The following is an 18226-nucleotide window of genomic DNA, read 5'->3' as shown; positions in this document are numbered from 1 at the left end:
TTAAAAGGGACTATCGTCGTAAACCAGTGTCTTAAACAAACTCCATCCTATAAAACGTCATATCGTTGGCAACTATAAAGCGAACGAATGGGAAAGAAATTTGGTTAAGAAATTGAGATTTGGTGTGCAAACAATACGATGATAATTATAGGAGTTAGTTTTTGTTGCGTTGGCGTCACTTCCCAGGCAGCGTAAATTTTGTATGTCGCTCACTTTTAAAATAACCATGTTTCAACCGAAGGAAAATAGCGAAAAAGACACTGCAATGCAAAAGCAAATACATTTTTCATTGCAGTTTGACAAAGTGCCCAACTACGAATTCATACGCCCACCATTGAGTAAAACGTAAATATCCCACAAAAAAATACTATGAAAGTTGCCTTTAGTTGCCTTCTTCTTGATACATGAATGCGGCCAATATAAGGGATATCTACTCTTTAAGATGACCGAGTAGTGTTATATCCCAGCCTCTAGCTGTATAGGCACCTATTCCATAGAGGTATACGGTATACTACACTATACGCGAACAATGGCTTCACAAAGGGTGCATATGGCACCTATTCCATAGAGCTATACCCTATACTATACTATACGCGAACAATAGTTTAGGCACCTATTCCATAGAGCTATACCCTATACTATACTATACTATACGCGAACAATAGTTTCATGGTCATGCACCTCAGGCACCTTCCCCATAGAGGTATACGGTATACTACACTATACGCGAACAATGGCTTCACAAAGGGTGCATGACCATGAAACTATTGTTCGCGTATAGTATAGTATAGGGTACAGCTCTATGGAATAGGTGCCGAATAGCGTATACCGAATACCGTATAGTTCTATGTGAACGCAGCTTAAGAGTATCCAATTTAAAAAAAAACTTCAATGTGATATAAAATTACATGTCAATTTCTGGTGATTGTCACGCCCGTGGGCTGGATCAGGTCATTCAGGTTTATACCATAACAATTAAATTGACGAGTTCACCAATTCATCCAACAACTTGAATGGATTTCTGCTCGACCATGTTTGAACAAAGATCTAAGCCTTTTACGATTTCGAGCGGTGGCCACTAAACGCAACTTTTACAGTATATGCCTACAATTGATAATGAAACCATAAGAATTGGAAGAGAAAGCAAAAGATCGTCAATGAACAAGATGGTGAATACAAAAACACCTGATAACCACAGACGTATGGCCTCAAGACACCAAGCACAATGTACTATAGGCTTCATCTTTTCAGTGTGCATAAGAGACGTGAAGCAGCTAAAAGAACTGAAAATGTGGCTAAACAACGAAATTGCACAAACATGTGTCCTAAGGGCTTGTAACATTATTTCATTCAAATTTTATTTTTCTGGTTGGAAGAGCCGAACTGAAAGGTAAACTGTTAGAGTCTATTGTCGCCCACCAGTACGATTTTTCGATAAAACGTTAGGAGGAGAAGCATTGTGTTTCATTTGCTTAGGAACACTTTGCATCTATTCAATTAGAATCTTTCATCAAAAATGAAACGAATCTGATTCAAGCTTCGAGATCAAAGCCTCTAATCGTTCCAAAACACACACTGAAACCAGAACCACTCTTGTCTTTAAATCCGAGCGAGAAATCACAGACACCGAGAGATTGTTTACGTACGGCTTCAGCGTTCGCCATAGCCTTGCAACTTAATCTCCTTTACCAGATGTTTTGACTGTATAATTACCGAGTCTGTCGCCAGATATAAAAATTTGCGACATGAATATTTCCGTGAGTCCTTTTGAAAATCCACAGACGGCCGCACTGCCAAATTAAGCGAGAAAAAAATGCCGTAATATGGGAAGTCTAACTATGGTGGCTGGGAAAGGACATCACATGATCTTTTTTTGAACATTTTTTTTTCAGGAAATATCTCGATCGATGACCGTATTATCTCGATCTCTCGAGATAAATAACTCGATCACCCGATATAATATCTCGATCGTTCGCAACGATTTCCTGAAAAAAATTTTCATGTTGAAAAAAAAAGATCATGTGATGTCCTTTCCTAGCCACCGTAAATTAGAGAGTAAAGTTAAGCCGACTGGTTGGGGGGGGGGGGGGGGGGGTTGCAGGGGGTGCGTTCCAGCCTCACCCGAAATATAACCCCGTGTGCATGGGGCGCTGTAACGTTATGAGATTTTGTCTCCTGTGTGGTCACAATATTCTAACACTTGTTGTGGTATAAAATTAGCGAGCCTTGTCAGTAAGTTATATGAAAAAAATCAAAATAAAAAAGAATTATTTCAACATAGAGAATGCGATGTGCACTCCCAGAGGCCATTGTGGGAAAACAGAGATAATGCTATTAAAGCTGTCTGAGTACGAACATTGCGTTTTGCCTCTATTTCCGAAAACAAAGGGGCAATTAACTCACGTGATCGGACAGAATGTTCAGGTACGTGTCGACGTATAAGTGCAACAGAACACCCCAGACTACAGCCGTTGATAAGTTCAGCCTGTCAACCTACCAATTTGCATCTGGTCCCAGCTGAGCAATTGGTCAACTAGACTTGATGACGAGCGTATTGGCTAGTCGATGAACCAAATTGGTCACTGACAGTCGATGGAGCCATCTAAGGAAGCAGATAAAGAGTACATGTATCTATTTTTTGCCTATATTCTGTTATTTGTACACTGCGTTCCAATGCAGTTCAACAGAGTTTTTTCATCATTTTCGTTTTCATACTTGGATATCATTTGCTCAGCATCGACTTCATTTCCCAAGGATTATACAGCATACCATACATAATCGTCATCGAAAAGCCTCTTTATTACGCCACTTTAGATATTTTTTTTACATACATGTATCGCTCCGCGGTCGCGATCCTGGGTTGCGATCAGGCTCTGCGCACGTGTGTACAAAAGTTGTTTGGACAAAATATCGCAGTACTGTTAGGACCAGTCTTTCATTAAAATTTATTGAAAGACTTAGGCCTATAACAACTTCGTCATACTGCGTATTGCTGACTTCTCGGTGGCGCAGGCTGTCTGCAGTTGGATTGCAGTCTGTTACAAAGATTGAGTGCCAACAGCCCACTCATGCGCAGAAACTGGCTTTGTGAAATACAAATTCCTGCTAAAACATGACGAATAAAACACCAAACTTCCTCAGACGCTAACGTTTCTCTGCCGTTAAAAAAAATGTGACAAATGTTTAGCCATCAACATAGCGATGCTGCTGAAGCTTTTAGCGGTGACAATGAAAACGATATCGTTGTCCGGGATCCAGTGTGGGAATAACTTTCTCCTCCGTGTGCATGTAGATGTGTATAAAATGTACGCAAGGCTGGTTCACCTTTGTCGAAACGGAGTCGGTTCGGAATGAGAAAGGAGATTTACTGGAAACGAAGGACGCAATTCTGATGGGTCATAACCCATACCGACCCCATTCCTATGGAGCTCCAAGGCGGTCACAGTTCCTTCATTACGTTACAACATACGTGAAAGATTTTCTATGTAACAAAAGGGTTAATTGAGGCGAATAACATTTTATAAAAAAAAGGTTTTACTTTTTACAACGTTAATACACAAAGCATCACAAACGGCTCCCCACCCAATCTATTGGATTTGGAAGCTACTGGATGCGCTCATCTGGATTTTTTACATACATGTTCATGTAATCACTGCAGGAATACAAAACAGGTTCAAGGATAAAAGCAGATTTCTCTGCGAGTGACGAAATGTATCAACTTAAAAGCTTCAAAGACTCACATAAACAGCTTTAGGAGCACGCTGTACATCTCTAGAACCAGTCAGTGTATGAAAGACCCCTATAAAATTCCACGCACGAACAAAATGAAAAACTGTTAGCAGCCAATAAAAATTGTAATACAAAGAGCACCTTTCGGCGTTTGATGTCTTATGCAGTTAGTCAACACACTACATTTTTTCAGTAATTTCATGATTTCGTGATTGTAAACATGTACACGTTTACATTGGACATAAAACGTATTACCCGACTTTAAAAATAAATGTCACTTATGTTGAAACGAATTTTACTTGCAGGAGAACTTTCAGAACAAAGTTGTCATTACATTCATCTTAGTTTGCCTAATATTTTGATTAAAAAGCCATGATAAATTAGAACACACTATACTCCGATGCCGGTCAGCGAAATTTTTTTCTGCAGGATACTTCTGCCACAGTGTACATCTGACAGCCAATCACAATTGGCGCGATCTTTGACGTCACACTGTTTATTTATGCATGATAATGCAAATACAATGGACGATACCGAGTCGCATGCCGAGTGCCACTTCAACTGTGAATGTGACAATAGTTCATTGTCTGACCCCAATTATGCTCAACTCAAGGTTTGTGTCGTAGTGTTTAGGAATGAATTGCACAGATTCATTGTAAAATTGATGATATTATGCGTACAAAAGAGACATCAGCTGATCTGATCGCTACATTGCAGTGCATGCATTGATTTGTGAAATTTTAAGGGGTAGTGACACTGACAGTGTTGCCAATGTTGATAATTATTAAAGGGACAGTGTATCCGATGTCTCGCGATTTGTGAAATTTTAAGGGGCAGTGACACTGACAGTGTTGCCAATGTTGATAATTATTAAAGGGACAGTGTATCCGATGTCTGCTGTTTGTTGAAGGTATCAGGCCTATTTTGGTAGTTTGAACATTGTTGAAAGGGCCATTGTATAAAACACATTTTGACAAGCAAACAAAATAAATTGAATGGTGGCGCCACCTATGCATATACTGAGCAGAACTAGGTTGACAGATAAACATTCAACCTCGGCTATTTTGCCGAGCACAGTGCGCCTTTAACAGACAAGTCCAATAAATACAGTCCACTCGACATTGACGACTATGAAAATACATGTTAAGATACTGCAAATAAATATATTTTAGCTAATATACTCCTCTAACCATTTGCTAACTTGTTCTTTCCAAGATTATCAGAACACGTGGCATTGTTGACATTATTGCGCCATGTGGAAAGATGATGTCAACAAAGACACGTGCTTGCCTTGAATTCTGATTGGCTGTCAGATGTACACTATGGCAGAAGTATCCTGCAGAAAAAAATTTCGCTGCCGGTCACGAACGGAAAAGTACACGTATTTGGCCTTGCAGCGTACATTCCATGTCACTGCTTTCGGGTTCTGACGCAGCAACTTCCTTTACAGGGCGACGCCTTCCTTCCGGTTTCCAGCGTCATCCGCCATGAGTGAATTCTCACCAGGTTGCTGCCTCGTACATATTCCATTAGTTCTGGTTCTGTAACTTTGTATAAAGTCACAGAATGAGCTGTTGGTCCCTTAGACGTCCGTGGAGGGGCTGCCTCCTCGAAGTGTCATCATATGCTTGGAGCCAAACTTGACTTGGACAATTGCTGGCAGTGAAAGGGCCAAGAACGGCGTGGCATGGACATGCAGGAGCCGAGAGCTCCGCCAGCGTAGCCGTTAGGGTCACAGGCCTGACAGGGACACACAAGCAGGTGCACCACGGTCAGAATCCCCGATACCTGCGTCTGGGTGGAGTAAGACAACTTAGACGAAGAGACTGCCTAAAGTCTCACGTCGACTGTGGTGTTCATCCAGGGCATATTCTCAGTTTCCGTCATTTTTGTACAGTTTTTTATTTTTTCGTTTTTTTGTGCCCAACCCGATATACTAACGAATTAGTCATGACAATGTTTTTTTCCCCTGATACCTAATTGAAAGTCATCACCGGCGTGGTGTACCTTTTATGAAAAGAAAAGAATACAGGATTATGCCTAAATATAAGTGACATGTTTTACTTGATGGTTGTAGGCCTACCACATGTTATTGCAAAAATTGTTTTTTATAGTTTATACATGTATGTACAATCATAGAAGAAAAAATAGACATGCACCCTTAATAAATATGTTGGAAAGTTTCATTGATGCGCCGTACGTGCGTGCTGACAGCGAATCAAACGGGATCAGTGTATCCTGCGGCTCGGGGGCAAACATCCTGAGGAAATCAGGGTTTAATGTTCTTCGCTTCTCCGGCCCTGCACACTGGTTTCCTCAGGATGATGACCCATTCGTTTTTCTCATAAAGTATTGAAAACTTGAAGGATGTCTCCATCAATGGGCAGGTCGGCGCCATCAATGACGAAGTGGTAATGGAAAATACGAGTCCGAGGCTCGTCCTTGTATGTAAGGAGCCTTATTGGCGTACGCAATATACATTTTATAAACATATTCCTGGGACAAAAAATTATTTTTTGACAGGTAATACTTAATCAAATTCAGTTTAATTCACGGTCAATTTTAAAAGAGGAGAGAGTAACGTCTTGTGCGGCGAAGTTAAGTTTTTTGGTGTAACAAGTGGTGCAGGAGGGCTGACGCACACAATCGACTCTTCTTGAACTATAGCTTGATTCCAAGTCTCTACGACTCCTTCTCATGATGCCAGATTTTTTCTCGAGACAAACCGGAGGCTCATCAACTGTTGGGAAATGAGAATCTAATTTGGCTGGTGTTTTCGCAAGTGGAAGTCACGCTGAATGCATGAGAGTGTTTTTCTAAGAGGAAAATATTAACCCAATGCTTTTTTTCTCTCCGGAGAACGCTGAGGAGGAGTACCTTCAAATGATATACTAGTGTTACTAATGTTTGACATATATATCTCTTAGTGTCTCGATACTATTGACAGCTATAGAGACAAACGTCAAACACATAGAAACATATGTATCACAATTGTTTTCCCGCGCCGGCGAGTCCCCGATGCGGTATATCACCATTACTGCTGCACCGCTCAAATGAAAACACATACAAAAATGCCTGAACAAAAGCAATTGCATTCTTGACGGTTTACTGCGATGTGAACAGTCCGAACGGAGCATTTAAAAAACATTACACGTCACCCGGCCGGCATCGTTGGCTTCATGCTCTGGCACGACAATATCATCAAATTGTGTATCAAACACTGCTCCAGGCCAATATAATGCAGCGACGCACGATCTTTTAACCATACTTTACCATCGATGAACGTATACTTTGGACAGTTCGAGAAAAAGTGGCCTGTACCGCGCCTATCCGAAAATGAGCCAATACGTACAGAGAGTCTCCCATATCTTGCCAATATATATGGATGCTGTTATTTGTCACTAATTGATGAATATTTCTGAGCAATACAAAAAAGACAACCTTTTGTTTGCTTGTGTGTGATCTTCAGCAAACTATCCGAGAACTAACGGGTAATTAAAGTGTACATCAACAGCTGTTTATTGCCATATTGCGTTACGGTTCGATGGATTATTGTCATGTAAGAATATTAATGACGATTAAACAGTGCTGAACACCTTGACAGTGCCAAATAAACGACATATCCGTATGGGCACCATCAATATGGGAGATTTCCATCAATATTGACTTATATCGGGATGGGCGTGGTACTACCTAGAAACACGCCGTAAATCATTTTACCCAAAGTCAAGAAATAACCCTCGAGATATTAATAAAACCTCGCTGCGCAACGCAATCAGTGCGGCTTCTTTGACCTACCCGAAACCTTAATAGCAAGACTCCCCTAAGGAAAGTCTTTTTGCGTCGTCGGAAGTTCCGCGTTTCGCTCTATCTCTGACAATATGGGTACAATTCATACGACCAACGGGTAATAGATAGACATCAATAATATCTCACAATTACAGGAAGGTCTAAATACACTGTACACTCATTTTTATCAGCCGCCAGGGCCGGTGTGATGGACTCTCTCTTGAACTTAATTTTTTTGTACAAGCCTGCAGTGCGGTATAGCCCAAATATAGCCTCGATCCGCTACGCTGTATATTATAGGGGAAGCAGAATTGGTCAAGCAGTGCGGCGGATACACCACTCTGATGACCTTCAACTTCTGTGCTGTGTATTTCCGGCTTTCTTCATACTGAAATCGTAACGTATCCGGGTCAACCGCACAAGGACAGTGACTGTTTTTTTCTATGGCCTTCATTTTCTGACCTAGTTTTTCTTTGAAGTCTATAGGGCAGATAAGATAAAGTGATGCCCCCCCCCCCCCGTCCAAACATTTTTTTAAGTCGGGGAGACTGAATTCTTTCTATTTTGAGTGGCCACACTAAACCTCACCAATGTGGTGTTACTATTGATTCTGTTTAAAACATAATGTACTATGTAACACGACATGGAATACGAAAGCCAATTACTTTCGTTTCACAACTTTATATGTATGAATGACCTTTTCTGTCTGTGGGTGTCATATCAAATATTGGCCGGGAGATTCCGCCAGAAAAAAACGCTTTCATTGCTTGATGAACACCACATCTCTCAAAAAATGTATGTGTTATTTGAAACGCTTTTAAAGAAGAAAAGAATTTTCAATTTCACCTCGAAGAGATTCAGTCGTTGCGTGAAGAAATTTTCTCTTTTTCTTAATTTTCCTTGCCCTGAAGGACCGTTAATTAGCGGCATTATTTCGTGTATTATAGGAAACTGTCTGGTGATTACACGTATAGCTCTTACTCGGCATGTTCCGTCGCAAATTAGCACAAAAAGGGGAAATCACACTGTTATATCTCAGTGTGCATTCTTCTACTTACTGTCGGCAAATCAAAATCATCTGAGCATTACCCGCGGAGTAAATTGAATGGAGATGAAATATCGAGATGAAATCCTTGGGAACCACGGATTGCAAATTATTACCTTATCGTATCGAAATACCATTTCACATCAGCGAAAGCTTGACGGCTTCTTGCTTTTGCCATCAGAGTAATAAGGAGGCTCGTTCCCGTGGACGAGATAGATTATTACCCCGCATGAATCATCATCAAGTTTCCCATTGATTATACGCAACTGATGTTGGTAGATTCCCTACTGTTTGGTGTATTAGTCAGTCTTTTGTTAGGAGATTGGTGTGGATGTATGTCCCGGTATTTATTTCTTTGGCTGCAATGACCCTCCGCCCGAGGTGGTATTCGAAGGCAATCCAGTTATGTCATCCGAGAGGAAATACATCGGGGATTCTCTTGGGTCAGGATTTACGACATGTCGGGTAAAACTGTGTACATGTATAAACGACTCTCTATGAACGAAGGGGGCAAAGAGGTGAACCAGCTTGGTTTAATCTTAAAGCAATCAAAAATTTACTCCGGTTAATTACAGTTCTATAAGGTTTGTAATTTGACAATCGGCCAAATCTGTATGTCGTCATATCAGCACGATTGAGTCATCCAAAGAGGAAGCCTCGAAGTACGGCCAAATACTTAGCTATTCCGCTTATGATAAAGAACCGCTCCAACTGATGAATGCGTGTTACTTAAACCTTTAATAACCTATACTGATATTGAAACCAAAGCAACTGACCTTTATCCGAATTGATTACTGTGATATATGGGGTGGCCCATAAAAAAAACGAGTACAATACCAAATATCGAACGAGCAATGAAAGCCAAACCATCAGGAGGTAACTCCACATTTCATTTTAAAGATGGACGAATGGCTAACAGTAAACGCATAAAATGCCACTTAATAGCTTTTGCTTTTCTATATTTTTTTCTTACTTTACCATGATATTAGATACATGGATCTGAGATTTTTAATTTGTTTTGCAAATATGCATATATGGGTATGGAATATCTATCGGTCGGCCTTAAATTGGTGTTCAGTACGGCAGTTAACAATAATGATGGGTGAAAACATTTAAACTACAATCTTCATACCTTTTAAACCACTTTAATCGTAGAAAATTAGTGAACTCGTTTTTTGTGGGCCACCCTATAAAATCCAATCATTGGTGTAGATTGCAAGAAACCATACATGTAAAGTGACCTATCAATGCTGCCAGCAGCCATATTAAACCACCATTAATAACCATTGTACGGACATGTACCAACCTAACCTGTGAATATTATCAAAATGTTCCCCATTGCTCTCTTCTGTCCGGCGGGTGACATTTATTTGGCCTCATCAACAATGCAATTGACGGAACGGCACACAATGGTGGAACCTAATAAAATCATGCCTACAACAGTCGCAAAGATGATCAGCTTCCAGTCTAAGGGACTAGCGGGAGATGATGACATGGTTTCTGTTGGTATAAATCCGTAAGTTGGCACAAAGTGTTGGTATATACATTTCTTTTACATGGTAACAAGAGCTGCCTTCTAAGCAGTAACTCTAAAGACCATTAGTGTTAGTCCGTATTATCTCCCGCGCTGTACATGTACTCCCTCAAGTTGGAAAACTTTTGGCGACGATAAAGCATGATTTTATCAAGTTCCAATATATTCTGTTGGTTCTGTCAAATCGACGAGGCCCATTTCTCACTACAAGCTACACAGTGTCCAATCAATACGATCGTATTGAGAAAGAATACTAATAGATTCCCAGTAACAATAGACCCGACCGATCTTTTGTGACGGTCGAAATTGAGGGGTGGAAGGAGTGAATTCACCCCTACCCCTCTAGAATTCGCTTGAGAAAAGATTCGGGCGAGTCTATTAAGACCCGTAACCGATATGTCCCGTGAGCTTTATTTAGATGAATTAGTTCTGGGTGCCTATGTTGGGCAATGACGTAATATTAGTGACGCAACCCGCCGCGAGCGAGGACCAGATTAGTGTAACGACTTCGCCACGCATTGTCATTAATTGCAAGTATAATATAACAAAGGTAATCATAACATAATCACGGAGACGCTGTACAATAACAGAGAGAAAAAAGAATCAAATCCCGCGACCTATCTAATCTCGAGGCAGCAACCTGTCAAATAAAGCTGCAAAGTTGGTGCATTACCCATACAGTACACCACTCTTAGCGAAAACCTCCGCACCCCCCTAATGATAGGGCAAGGGAAGAAACATTACTAAGCGTTGTGAGATATAATATTACAGATATACATTGTATAAAGAAAGGAACGCGAACACATGAATTACATATACCAAACTGAAAGTCCTAATTACCCAACTTCGCACTATCAAGTGTTGAAAGTGGTGGGGTTTCTTTCGCATGATACGCTGTAATGTACATATCACAATACATACAATTTACCAGACTATACTCTTTTCTAGCAATGGCAGACTATAACTTTACAAAAAGCGTTGCCTAAAAAGGGAGACTTTAGGCAGAAGCAGGGGATAAAATTGGTGGTATTTATGTGACTAATGCACAGTACAAGGGAACTGTGTTGTGTTGGATTTAGCACTAAATACATAATTCTTGTTCAAGCGTGAATAGTTTCGATGTACTGAGAGGTGCGAGAGACCCCTATTGACGACTTCGCGTAACGTAATCCTGCCTACCTGGCTGCTGCCTATAGAATCCCTTAAGGGAAGGAACACTCATTCATATTTAAAAATTCTATATAAGCCAGTCAGAATCTACACCCGACTGAGCGTTGGAATTCCCGATGGCATTTCTGTTTCTAAACTCCGCACACAATCCAGCGGTGCAATATGATTTATCGGAATACTAGACCCGTGTTGATTACCCGAAGGAATATTACTTAGGCTACCTAAGAACAATCAAACATGCTTCGTATCACTCTCATGAGCTGCGATACTTTACAGGATGTGACAATAAAACATCAGCCAACAGTAATTTAATCGCAGTGTTTTATTAAATTTTGGAAAGACTGATGATATTTGTTCCCTGGTGCATACTATGTGCTCCGTGACATGCATAGAGAGGATTTTGCACAGTTTTAGATGAATATCTTCAATGCATTCTTTCATGCAGTCATACATATCTTCCAATCAGAGCACCGAAAAATATAAGACCAGCATCCAGTTAATAATATTTAACATTGATTCCATATTTATTTAACTGATTGATATCATGGCAAGTCGGATATTCGACAACGTTGTCCATAAAATGATTTGTACTACGAGAACAGACAACGGTGCTTATGCATTGTACACTCCGGTTGCAGTGGATCGGCCTCGTCTCTCCCATAGGAAGACTATGACTAGGATGACTATATACTCTGTCACGGGAGTTTTAGGCAGTATAGTGTGGAGGATCGCAATAAAGATTTCAATAGAAAGCCCATAGTTTTAACAAAGATTACTTGTCTGTCTCAGGAAGATTACAACAAAGTATTTCATGCTACATAATGATTAAAAGCTCAAAAGATTTCAGCCTCACGTCCCAAAAGAAGCAGAAAAGATTTGCACTCGGTGTTCTTAAGTCTCCGAATGCATTGCTCAGTGTTCACGCGGCCCAGCTGTTGGCGTAAACAAGGATGCTCAATGTGGAAGCAATGAGATCAGTACATGCAATATGCCAATCCCTTATTTTCAAGAGAGCGGGCTTTGCGACTTTTTGGAGACCAGGCACGGTAAATCTTTCTCTTTCAGTGTCGGTGTCAATACCATTATCTGCAGACTACCCGGAATAAATATCCCCAAGAGCGTAATTTAGTAAGTATACCCAATCCTATGCGCACCGCAAATATAATCCATTGTGATGACTTTTATCTAAGGCGAAACTCCATCCAGATCTGTAAACTATGGCGTCGCACCTTTTTTTTCAAAGTATACATGTATGTATGCGGGAACGTCGGACTTTTTATAACTGCTTCAGCGTCAGAAAATGCCTCACAGAAACAATACTTATTCTAAAGATGTGTAAAGTGTATAATGGCATGAATGAGGGAGAAATGTCGCTAAAAGCTTCTGCTCAACAAACTATATATCTGTATCATAAAAGAGAAATAAGGAATTTTTGTCAGCTATTTTCTTGAAAACAACCGACCTCATGTGATATCATTTTCCTCAAAACTGTATTACATGTTTACTCGTATACTAAAGAGGTTTAGCAATAATGCCCTTAATAAGTCACCTCAGTCCGTTAAATTAGTTTCAGACACAAAGAGTGTCCTTTTTCAAATTGCTAGCACGGAAAGTAGCTTTTCACATTTTTAAAGATGGAATCCATTATCGAATTTGGATATTTATTGAAGATTTAATGAACTCGTATGAATAATGAATGTTCCAATAATACCTGCGTTTTACCATAAAATCGATTGGAAATTTGCCTGCGGTGGAATTGCCGTGTCGAGACGGCAGAGAAAGATTCAAAAGCCTCGGAAATTCAAGCGTTTTTTATCCCGCATTGATCACTAACGAGATTCCTCAACTAATTCCACCTGTAGCTTTCTCAACCTGTGTTTAACCCTTGTTTCTTATCAAGATGTGTCCGAAGTTGCCCGCTGAGTGCTTCTGCTAACTTTGTATAATGCTCACAGCAATTTTATTCTGTTTTGGAAAGAAAACACTGAGAGCCACAAATAGAAATTGCTTTTATCACGAATTTGGCGTAAATACGCACAGCCTTAAAAGCCTAGCAATTATGGAATGGCTTTTACCTCATCAGTGATGACCTTGCAATAAATCGTGGCACTCCTCCCCTTAGAAGTGCACAACAAACAACTTTTCAGGTTTCCCATTATTTGTGACCGAACTTGAGCAGATTAATCATGGCTTGTTGATGGCGGACTACGAATCAAAGTTCTTTCAGAGAAAAACACAAACAAACCCGAGTAGGGAAAGAATTATACTCAAAGCGATTTAAGAAATGTATTTGATCATCCGCTATAGCGGACCTCTATTTAATTGTTAAAGCCAGCAGTCCAGAAGCCATTATAAAAATAAATAACGCCTCATCTGGCGATGAGGCTGGCAACCAAGACCTCAAACAGTATGACTGCTGAGTGAAGGTGCCAGATGCGATTCGGTATCGTGGAGTCATCGACAATCGAAGCCCGTCCTTCGCTTCTGATTCGCGTTCGCGTTCGCGTACGCATTTTTGTTGCTTCTCTTCTCTGATTGCAGTCCAGACTACTTCTGTGGCTGTTAGCCCGGACCTGGGCGATCCCTGGTTCAGCGGCCAACATGATATCACCCAGCAATCTTGATTAATGACCTATACAGAAAGGTATCAATTTCTGTTCTCAAAGGGCTGAACATTTGCCATAAAATGTGAACGTCCTTGGTGGTTATACGACAACAAGGACATTGTCAACGTCCTTGGTGGTTATACGACAACAAGGACATTGTCAACGTCCTTGGTGGTTATACGACAACAAGGACATTGTCAACGTCCTTGGTGGTTATACGACAACAAGGACATCCCGGCACCAGTGGTATTCAATATACTCCGCCTCTTGATATTTGTAACCGAGGTAGGAGTATCCTAAACCTGAATCTCAGGATGCACCATCACCGATCAACACTATATGCTTATATGTAAGTCCAATACAATCACCAAGCATTTTAGAATATCATTTTTTTGTCGAAGCACTTTGCGAAAGCTATGTGGCTTACTCCGAATCTGCACCCAAAGCTTCTGTGGCGAGGCTCAGTGCAGTATTATCGTGTAAATGGTTTCGACCTCCATCCAAGTGCTAAGTGATTACTTTCGGATCAGTTCAAGGTACACAAAAATGAGACATGCATGGTTTTCACACTGCCGCCATCGTTAATGTTTTTTGGAGGCTTGACACAATCAGGAGCCGTCGAGGGCCTTTGCATGCCACTTTGCTGGGCATGTAATATTGACCTAAGATAACCGAGAGGCATACACAATCCCAACCACCAATGCGAAACAGCCTCTCCTGAATGGAAGCAATAAGGAAATCACAACAAGGGCTGTTAGTTAGTCGCTCACTTTTCAGATGATAAACAACTCTGCTTGAAGGTGACCAATGCATTGTGACGAAATAGCGTCTGATCTTTTGATTTGTCGACTTGCAATAACTTGACGTAGACTATATACCTTTTAACACATTGGCCAGTCAGAAGCTCTAAATCTAACTGTTCTAAAAAAAATTTCTGAGACATTGGATGCCAGACATCAATCTATAAAAGCTGGGGCCATTACATCGTTTTATTCCAGAAACTTCCTAATGTCCTCCTAACTTTCTAGACCCTTTTTCAGTCACGTTTGTTTTCCTTCTTTTTATAATTAACTCGACGGGGATCATACTCGAGTGGTCTCCCAAACTGTTTCTCCTTAGATGTTTTTTCTTCTTTGAGGTCACTGAATTGGCGTTATCCTAACTTGTCTTCTGCTCCGTTTATAATCTCTCTTTATACCTCTTTCATCCTCTTATGGTCAGTGTTTTCTATTACCGAATCAACGTTTGACTAATCGAGACAACTCTTTGCCAATGAAGATCCTTTTCTAGCACATTTCCTGATCTTCTTAACTTCCTTCTATTACATTAATAACGGATTCTCGCTTGATGAAGTGGAATAGTGCTAGAAAAGTTCATCGTTTTTATAGGTCAGGCTTCTTGGTGACATTTACCAATTTCGACCCCTATTTTATTTTTCGAACTGTTAACATTTACGAATGGACTCATTAGAAATGCTACAGCTGCCGAATGCTACGTCAGTAATTCCGAGATTTTTGAAGCCAGTATTTTGCTAGACCTCCGGTTGGAAGTCCTAATCAGAACTAAGGGTACTTATTTCGCATCCCGGCCCAATGACTGTGAACAGCCAAGCCCAGGGTATTGCAGTGGAACCCCGGTCGGCGACCACCCCGCTATGACGACCAAGAATCGGCGGTCCCGAATGGTTTCCTCTCTAATTACCATTACAAGAACCCCGGTAACACGACCACCCCGGTACCCAGACCACGACCACTGGATTGGGCGATCCTAGCGAGCAAATTCACTCCTCCAACCCGACCAAAGGGCCTAATTGCCGTAATCGGAATTTTTTTCAGAATTTTTAACTTTTTCGTTCATCCTTCAGAGTTGAATTTTTCATAAGTTTAAAATTCGGAAAAAAAATCCCCCCCCCAAGAAAATGTTGAATTCGTTGAGATATTTTGTGTGGTTTCCACTTTGATGGAGGACTTGCCGGCAATAAATTAAGATAAATGTCAAATTTGAGAGCCAGTGACGGGATTTATATCATTAGAATGCCACTCCAGGCGGTAGCGTCTCTCGAAGAAACCCAAATGACAATACTAAACTTTCAAAATAGTCAGATCTTCCGTTTCACTAAAGATGATTAGTATCATTTTGATGTCAACCGTCTGTTTGCTTATTGTGATGTATAGAATTGGCTTTTTTACTGCCATTTCCACTGAAAACAACGCTGGAAGCACTCCTCACAAGATCGCTATCGGCAATGTCTCCGTGCACAGGGATGTTTTCGAAGATTTTTCAAATAGCCTTGATATTAGTAAACAGTCCTCAGGAGCTATAAAGGGAGTTGGAAGACGTCAGGCCGGTAGATCATAATATGAGCATGTGTCCGCATGGAACGGTTTACATCGCCTTTGAGGAGGAAGTGTTCTCGTACACAGCTTTGTGGTGAAAGGAGAAGTACAAGGATGATGTATTATATAGGCACTGTTAATAACGTACATAGTTGGTATCACAGATTACACTCGGTATTCCCATGTTTCGTTGACAGTATTGCTGTAAATATATTTAACAGTCCTGTAGGGGCTTTCAAGGCCGGGAGTTCGGAGATGTGGCCAGTACATTTATATCAAATTATCAGCACCGGTTTCTCACCATTCAAGTAAATGTTTGATGAACATGTTTCTTAATAGCCACATGCCAGTTATGAGCTTCTAACTTTGGGGAATACGCTCAAATACATATTTGATGGGTGGTAAAAGTGCTTGTGCCCTAGTACTTTGTTCTTATAATCACGTTATATCAGTTAGGAGAAACCTTGTGAAGTGCCTTTGTAACATAATATTAGATTATTCTGGATAATATCTTCTCGCTCAAGATGGCTTTTAAAGAATTTTGAAATAGATCTGTAAATACTCCTAAGGGCTATTAGGGGAATCAAGATGATATCAGGCAGTATACATCAATTTATGACGGTCAATGCAAATGTGGATGCTTTGACTCAGCGCTTTGTGAACGTCAGCCTTTGAGTAAGGATTTTGAGAAGGGGTTGTTGTAATCATAGGATTTTGCTATGGTTGTCAGTTAGCTGCTTTTGAACTGGATGGCTTTTGCTGGCCACTTATTAGTATACCAAACCGTCCTTACATAATCCAGCAGCGTCTATTTTCATTTGAAACCTGGAAAGAACTGGCAGGTGAAACTGTGCTCGGGTGCATCGGGTAATAAGCCAGATGAATACAGCCGCTTATCAACGCTACGCTATTTTGTTCATGCGGCTTCACTGAAAGCCTGTTGATATGTTCAAACGCTCCCACACGTTTTGTTCTATTTCAGTTGAATGTCAAGGCATTTGAGTTCTACATTCATCAAAGCAATCCTTGTGGGTTATAGTAGGTTAATTAACCCCTTTAAACTGGAAGTATGATTGGTTTGAAAACCAGCCTGATACACTCTCTGAAATATCTGATTATGAATCGATTTCCCAATCGCATTGTCTCCCTCAATTTCCCAGTTTTTCCTAGCTTTGCCCAGACATGTCACGTACGCGCCATGATTGGACCAGCTCCTATTTGACTTTCATCAGGCAGATAATGAATTATCTATTGTTGATATGTCAGGTGGTCTATTGAGTACATTTACATAAATGGCAATAAAGAGCCATAAGTTGCCAAAGCCATAATGAGAAGTAACAATCTCCAAAGCTGACATAATGTTATGATTTTTATGTTACAGAAATTGGAAACGATGTCCTAGATGGGTAGGGGGGCATCTGCTAGCCAAAATTAGAACGAGTAATTTGCTTCTTGGGGAGAGGCGCCCTGAAGAAGGGTTCCCGACCCCAAATCCGCCACTGAACATATCACCTTACACTCCGGACCGAGTGGACCGGCTTCGTTAATGACAACGGTATAACACCAAAATGAAAACAGCAAGCAATTGGTAGAACATTGCTCTGCGAGAAGAAAATAATCATATGTGTAGGAGGAACATTCTAAAGCCTTAAGAGATACGGCTTTGTTTTGACAATGAACAGGCTGAGCTAGGTACGAATATGCCACATGCTCTCTACCTATAATGGTCGCCGTAAACAAGGTTTTCCACCATTAGTATGACGATCTGAGGACTATAAATGTTGTATGCACAGGTGGAAACCAATACTTGGAAGCAGTGCCTTTGGTCACTGACTGCGATAGCTTTAGACAAGAATTACACTAGCGATTGTTCTAGTGCGCTCGCCTATTTACCCTGGAGGATCTATTCCCTGACTTCCGTTAATCGGACAGGTTAGCGGTTAGCCTAGCCTGTCCCAGGAAAGGAGAAAGTGTCAGTAATTATGTTGAAAACAGTTGTGTTCTTGGAGTTTTCCAA

Source organism: Lineus longissimus, chromosome 2 (assembly GCF_910592395.1).
Source record: "Lineus longissimus chromosome 2, tnLinLong1.2, whole genome shotgun sequence".
Lineage (NCBI taxonomy): Eukaryota > Metazoa > Nemertea > Pilidiophora > Heteronemertea > Lineidae > Lineus > Lineus longissimus.
Note: the sequence above shows the minus strand (reverse complement) of the source record.